The 6,639-nt window shown below is 38.2% G+C and overlaps 1 protein-coding gene across 1 annotated transcript in view; it reads right to left on the reverse strand.

Moving 5' to 3' along the window:
• The window catches only part of ccdc120b (coiled-coil domain containing 120b), a 48,606-nt gene extending 46,196 nt beyond the window's left edge, over positions 1–2,410 (reverse strand). The window contains exons 1-2 of the mRNA XM_057846216.1: positions 2,382–2,410; positions 1,959–2,291 (exon numbers count right to left, since the gene is read on the reverse strand). The gene's annotated coding sequence lies outside the window, so the exon portion shown is untranslated. The remainder of the gene's footprint in view (positions 1–1,958; positions 2,292–2,381) is intronic.
• Between the last annotated feature and the right edge of the window lie 4,229 nt (positions 2,411–6,639).

A 6,639-nucleotide genomic window follows, 5' to 3' on the forward strand; every position in this document is an offset into this window, starting at 1 on the left:
CTACAGTTACAGTTAGACTTCACTTTGATGGTTAATGCAGTTATTGCAATTTTGTTGTTTTATCACAATAGATTGGTTTATTTACAGTTCAAAAACCAGAAGCCATTCATTTATGAATGTGATTGCACTTTAGTTTACATATTTAAATGTTCAGATATTAAGATTTGAATGAGGCAAAATAACATGCTTTTTCTCTCAAATATATTGTTATAATCACTTGTTTCGGATGTACTGTAATTATTTTCTGTATAAAAATTAATTTGGTGTTCAAAAAGTCTTTTTTCAAACTTCAGTCTTGAAAAAGAGGGGGTCGTCTTATAATCAGGGCCGTCTTTTACGTCCACGTAATTGATAAAGGTCAACTTACTGGATGACTTTATGAGGTAGTTGTAGATGTTTCCGAACTCCACTACAGGCCATTCCTTTGGAATGTTTATCCAGTTATCAGCTGCGACTTTGTATGGGCAGATTTGCAAGCCAATACACGCTAATTTTAAGTTGTATCGCCTCCTTGCATCTGTCGGCAGTGACTCGTGATAATAATAAGTTATGCTTAAGATGTTTTTATGAAAAAAAGGTGCAAAACACAGCTGAAATATAGAAATTTCAGACAACGTTTGTCTACGGTTGTTTTCATGTGCGTGCCCCCTTCTCAAAATGACGACACGTTGCTATGCGAGATGACGTCATCATGACATCACGCCGACTGCGAGAATTGGGTTCAAGTCTGGACTTTGACTTGTGTAATGGTTCACTTTCCCCCCCCCCCCCCCCCTTCTGTCATTGTTTGCATACTATCCTCCTTAAAATGTTAAAACCTATAAATGTTTGGGTGGTTTTAGTTAAAGCAGATAGTTATTTCATCTGTGTGATTTTGACAAAGATCAGATCACATTTGATGGTGATTTTATGCAGAAATGTGAGAAATTCCAAAAGGTTCAGATACTTTTTCATACCACTGTACATCCAAGCCAGATGCCAGGATCTTTTCTAGCCAATGCTTAATGGGCAAAGGAGTAAAGTCACCCTGACTGAACCTATGTAATCAAAATGTAAAGTGATCTGGGTCAACATCCACTCCCCTTGATGTTTGACAGCAACATACAAAGTGGTGTAAGAGGGAAGGGCGCATTGCAAAGCAGATGGGTGGACATGAGACTGGAGAGAGAAAACAAACACAGCAGCATGTGCTAAAGAGATCAAGATGAAAGGCTGCAATAAATCAAATAAACTAAGTCTCTTCGGGAAAGGTGTGACGTCCCATTAGATAAATTCAACAACAGCCCATACAAAGATCATTACTTTCGAGAGGGGTGTATTGCAAACACAGCAAAAGGGACACTTCAAGAGAGAATCCCCCTGCAGGCATTGGCTGACCCTCACAATCTTTTTTTTTTTTTTTTTCAAAACCTGACAGACATCCTTGTTGAGGAATCTGTTAATGATAGGCCTCCAACCTGCTGCATGGGAAAACAGTATTTATAGATGGCATCCATAAAAATCTATTGAGTCAATTCGCAGAAACGTCTGTATTTCGCTTCATAACAATTCAGCAACAGGGGAAGCATGACACGTATTTCTCCTGTGATGCTGCACGCTTTAATTCATGTAGATGTGCGTGCAATCCACAACATGTGTTGCTGCAAATGATTCACTCACTGCACAAACAGTCACAGTGACCATGTGTTACCAGGCATGACATTGGTGGAAGATACATAGACGTTCATTTTATTGTAATTTGCATTGCATTGCATTTAAAGTGGCGTCTTGGGCGAGTGAGACACGCATCTGCATAGCCGCAGACCACAGTATCACAAACGCGATTAAAAAACACGTCCTATATTATATAGTTCCGTCTCAATATTGTAGATAACATCATTACATTTCACGTCCATTGATTTGAATCTCAACCCGCTGGTTAAAGAAGTGTTCCACTTAGGAGAAGAAACCCCTCTTACCGGAGAGCATGACCGATGTCTTCGGAGGTCTCCATGGTCCTCAAACCGGGGACAAGAATGGTTTTGCTAGGTGACACGAAAGCCTCTTCTTCCACTGTGCGATAACCTTTTAAGAAAAGGAACCACGTGCAATAACCCACTCGTTCATGGCATCACCAAATTTTAATACACGCGAGCACTTGACGAGCGACGTCGGACGGATTCGAACACTCAGCGGTTCGCATCCCAGCTCAGCCGAGCCGACTGGAGCTACCTCCGGAAAGCAGAGCGCTAAGCCCCTCCCACATGCAGCACGCCCCCGATGGGATCAAGCAGATAAAACCTGGCTGTTTTCTTCTCATAACAAAAAGAAAAAAGTATAAAGATATGTTGGTCATGTGGCACAAATTCACACCGGTTCAAAGTAGTTTTACTTGTACTCACCGGCCACAAAATAATTTGGCGACATCCAGTGACGACTCATCCCAGCATGTCTCCACGGTGTCGGACAGATGGCGCTGTTTTTCTTCATAGCAACCAGTGAGTCCCGAGACAACCTTTGACCAGCCAAAGCACATACGAGTACAGTGATCCCTCGTTTTTCAGCGAGAACCAAAAATGGATTTTTTCATGTGGCAAAATTGATTTTCCATGTGGCAAAATGGATTTTTCCATGTGGGATTTTTTTTTCCATGTGGCATTTTTTGGGCCATGTGGCAAAATGGATTTTTCCATGTGGCATTTTTTTGCCATGTAGCAAAATGGATTTTTCCATGTGGATTTTTTTTTGCCATGTGGCAAAATGGATTTTGCCATGTGGCATTTTTTTGCCAGTCGGCAAAATGGATAGGGCCATGAAGCTTTTTTTTCATGTGGCAAAATGGATTTTGCCATGTGGGATTTTTTTGCCATGTGGCTTTTTTTTTTTTTTGCCATGTGGCAAAATGGATTTTTCCATGTGGCGCTTTTTTTGCCATGTGGCATTTTTTTGCCATGTGGTAAAATGGATTTTGCCATGTGGCAATTTTTTTTCCAATTGGCAAAATGCATTTTGCCATATAGCATTTTTTGCCATTCTTCAAAATGGACATGTGGCATTTTTTTTGCCATGTGGCAAAATAGATTTTGCCATGTGGCAAAATGGATTTTGCCATGTGGGATTTTTTGCCATGTGGCAAAATGATTTTTCCATGTGGAATTTTTTTGCCATGTGGCAAAATGGATGTTGCCATGTGGCACTTTTTTTGCCAAGTGGCTTTTTTTTGCCATGTGGCAAAATGGATTTTTCCATGTGGCATTTTTTTACCATGTGGCAAAATGGATATTGCCATGTTGCATATTTTTGCCATGTAGCAAAATGGATTTTGCCATGTAGCATTTTTTTAACATGTGGTATTTTTTGCCATGTGGCAACATTTATTTTGCTATGTGGAATTTTTTTAGGGCCATGTGGCAAAATGGATTTTGGTTTGTGGCATTTTGGTATATGGCAGTTTTGCAGGCCATGCACATCCATGCCATTGATGGCTATGCACGTCCAAATTTTCCATTAATTTTAAATGTCAAATAAAAAATGTGACTGGGATTTTTGACCATACACTTTACATAGAGTGCATTGACATTCAACTGGTCCCCAAGTCAGGCTATGCCATTGACAGCTATACACATCCAAATTTTCCATTAATTTTAAATGGCAGAAAAACGTGTGGCTGTGATTTTTGGCCATCCACAGTGCATCTACATTCAACTGACACCCAAGTCAGGCTATGCCATTGACGGGTATGCAATCTAAATTTTCCATTCATTTTAAATGGCAGAAAAACATGTGTGGCTATGATTTTTGACCATATACTTTACCTTAGAGCGCATTGACATTCAACTGGCACCCAAGTCAGGCTATGCCATTGACGGCTATGCACGTCCAAATCTTCTATTCATATTATATATATATTTTTTAAATATTATTTATAATATTTTTTGTTGTTGTTTTTGTTTTGTTTTTTTCGTTTTTGTGTGTGTTCAATTTATTTGTTCAGCTTTAGCATTGGAAAGAGATACAGATAAGACATGTGTTTTCACTTTTTTCCCAAAGTATAATTAAAAGAAAAACTTATGTATATAGACAGTATATTTTTTAATTTTTAATTTTTAATTATGTTTTAAACATGTTACTGTCCCACCGAATTATTTTTAAACAAGAATAAAGTAAAAAATGCTTGTCTTTATTAAATGCTTCATTGAGTGAGTCCGCTCAAATTCGCTCAAGCTGCTCACTTACACACAATGAGTCGCCTCAGCAAATGTAAATCAAGCTAAACGATGATTGACGCATGCAGCGCTGTGAAGTTTAGGCTTCCAAGCATCTCTGGCAAGATCAAATCTTAATGTCTGTCAATCATCGTTAACTTTAATAAGCAACTCCAGTACACTGCCAGACCAAGAAAAGCAGCAGGAGGAAGAGGGAGACTACGTTATCGGATCTGGACAGCTTGTCTGTATTTGTTTATTCATTTATTAATTGGGGGGAAAAATGCAATGGACTGAGGGCGCGAAGTTTGTTGGCAAAATAGCGAGGGATCAACGTACAGTATTTTATATTTCGGCTACAAAAAAGTTACAGACGGCCACGGCTTAGAGGAGGAGGGTCAACTGACATTTAAAACATGTTTGAGGAGGGTGGCTGCCAAGGAGGTAATACCTCCAATATGATTCCGCATTTAAACAAAAAAGGTTAAAGGTTAGTAAACACTGTCATGAACGTTTCCCACCAGCTACAAGAGTTAACGCCAGCGTGTTCAGTTTGTCTAGCGGTGGTAAAACGTGTTTTTTTTTCTCTCTGGCAACTGTCTGTTGAGAAAGAAAGTGTGTGTATAATGTAAACATGATACGAATCATACACACATGCTTTCTTTGTTCTGATGGTAATAATGTTGCTGTGGGTTGAGGCTCACCTGAAGGACTGCATTTATTTTTATTTAGAATATTTTAGTTGTTTTTTTGTTTTGGTTTTTTTATTTATTGTAACCCAACAATATTCTTCTGTTCCAATTGGCTAATATGTTTTGAAAAATAAAAATCCTGTTCAATGTTTTTTTTTTTTTTTTTTTTTAACTCAAAGTAACACATTATAGAGCTGTAATTGCAATACCGTCATACTGCGAAACCGTGATATTTTGGCTTAAGGTTATCATACCGGCACATGCCTAATTAGGCTATTTTCACATTGGTTGCCATTGACAGCAATAGAGGTCCGATCTATTTTTATGTTTTTAGCTGAAGTTGTCCTGGGACCAAAGGGTCAGCAGTTCAATTCCCGGCTCTGACTGCCCACAGTTGATGTACCCTTGGGCAAGGCACTGAACCCAAATTTGCCCACAATGGGTTGGCAGCAGCACCATTGGTGTGTGAAAGGGTAAAAGTGTGCTAATGTAAAGCGTATTGAGCATGGTAACCAGATAGATGTGATTTTCTGTTTTTTATTTTTATTTTCCACATTCTGGCTCTCGTGGTTGAGATTTACACATTGACAATTGACAATTACAGGCCTCTCTAATCTTTTCAAGTAGGAGAACTTTCACAATTGTTGGTTGACTAAATACTTATTTGCCCCACTGTATTTACCAGGTGAATTTTTGGTCATTAAAAAAAACAAAACAAAAAAAAACATTGTATTTATTTGCAATGTCATTATTTCTTCGATTATTCATTATCTTTTTTTGAAAATGTTTTGTTATATAATTATAAATACATTAATTAATACAATGTGAATAAAAGCTTGGTTAAATTAAAATGAATAAAAACATAAATACACTCGGGTTACGGTCCCAAGTAAAACTCTAAGTTGGAGAGAAAAAAAATCATACGTTTTTACTCATCTCATTCTATTGATAGCAATAGACGCCCAATTCATTTAAACTGGGGGGGGACTGACATGAATGCTCAATTTTCAGTGTCATTGACGGTGCAAGAGGTCCAATCCATTGTGACCGAGAGGCGCCCCTCACAGTCATAAAGGGTTAATACCAGAAGAGGGATAATAAAACACACCATACAGCAGAAGGGTATTGTAGTTTTGTTAGAAAGTGGTTGGCGTCACAATTATTTTTCTAAATAAAAGGGTCCATGTGTGGAGGTGCCAGAATTAATATCTCACATTTCTATGTCTTGCAACGACTTCTTTACCAGTTATCAGACACCTTTGATGTTTGTAAGGTATTACGGCTTGGATAAGGAAAAATATGGAGCTGTTTTATACCAATATAACCGCTGGAGGATGTTGCTTTTCTGGATTTTGAATCGCGGATCAAAAGGATTAACTGGAGGAATAATCTGCCTGACAATTGTACGACATATCTACTATAAGCCCACACATTAGGTACACCTGTGAATTGAAATGATGACACCATAAATGACATTGTTTGCCAAAGACTTAGGTTACAAAAAAAGATGCAAGTACAGCAAGAACATGCAAAATGTAGAAGTATAAATGTCATATCAGAACTCTGACCACTGTACTACTACGCTGGCACGCATGCATTTCATTTCCAATAGCTAGACAAAAATGTAAACACACTTGAGTGTCATTAACTGTGTATATTACCTGTCTTTTGCTGGATTTTGGAAAGTTTTACTGTCCAATAACAACAAACAATATCCCCTTAAGGAGAAGGTCAAGGCTATTTTATAGGCTTTTGATGAGGAT

The sequence above is a fragment of the Corythoichthys intestinalis genome, chromosome 9 (assembly GCF_030265065.1).
Source record: "Corythoichthys intestinalis isolate RoL2023-P3 chromosome 9, ASM3026506v1, whole genome shotgun sequence".
Classification (NCBI taxonomy): domain Eukaryota; kingdom Metazoa; phylum Chordata; class Actinopteri; order Syngnathiformes; family Syngnathidae; genus Corythoichthys; species Corythoichthys intestinalis.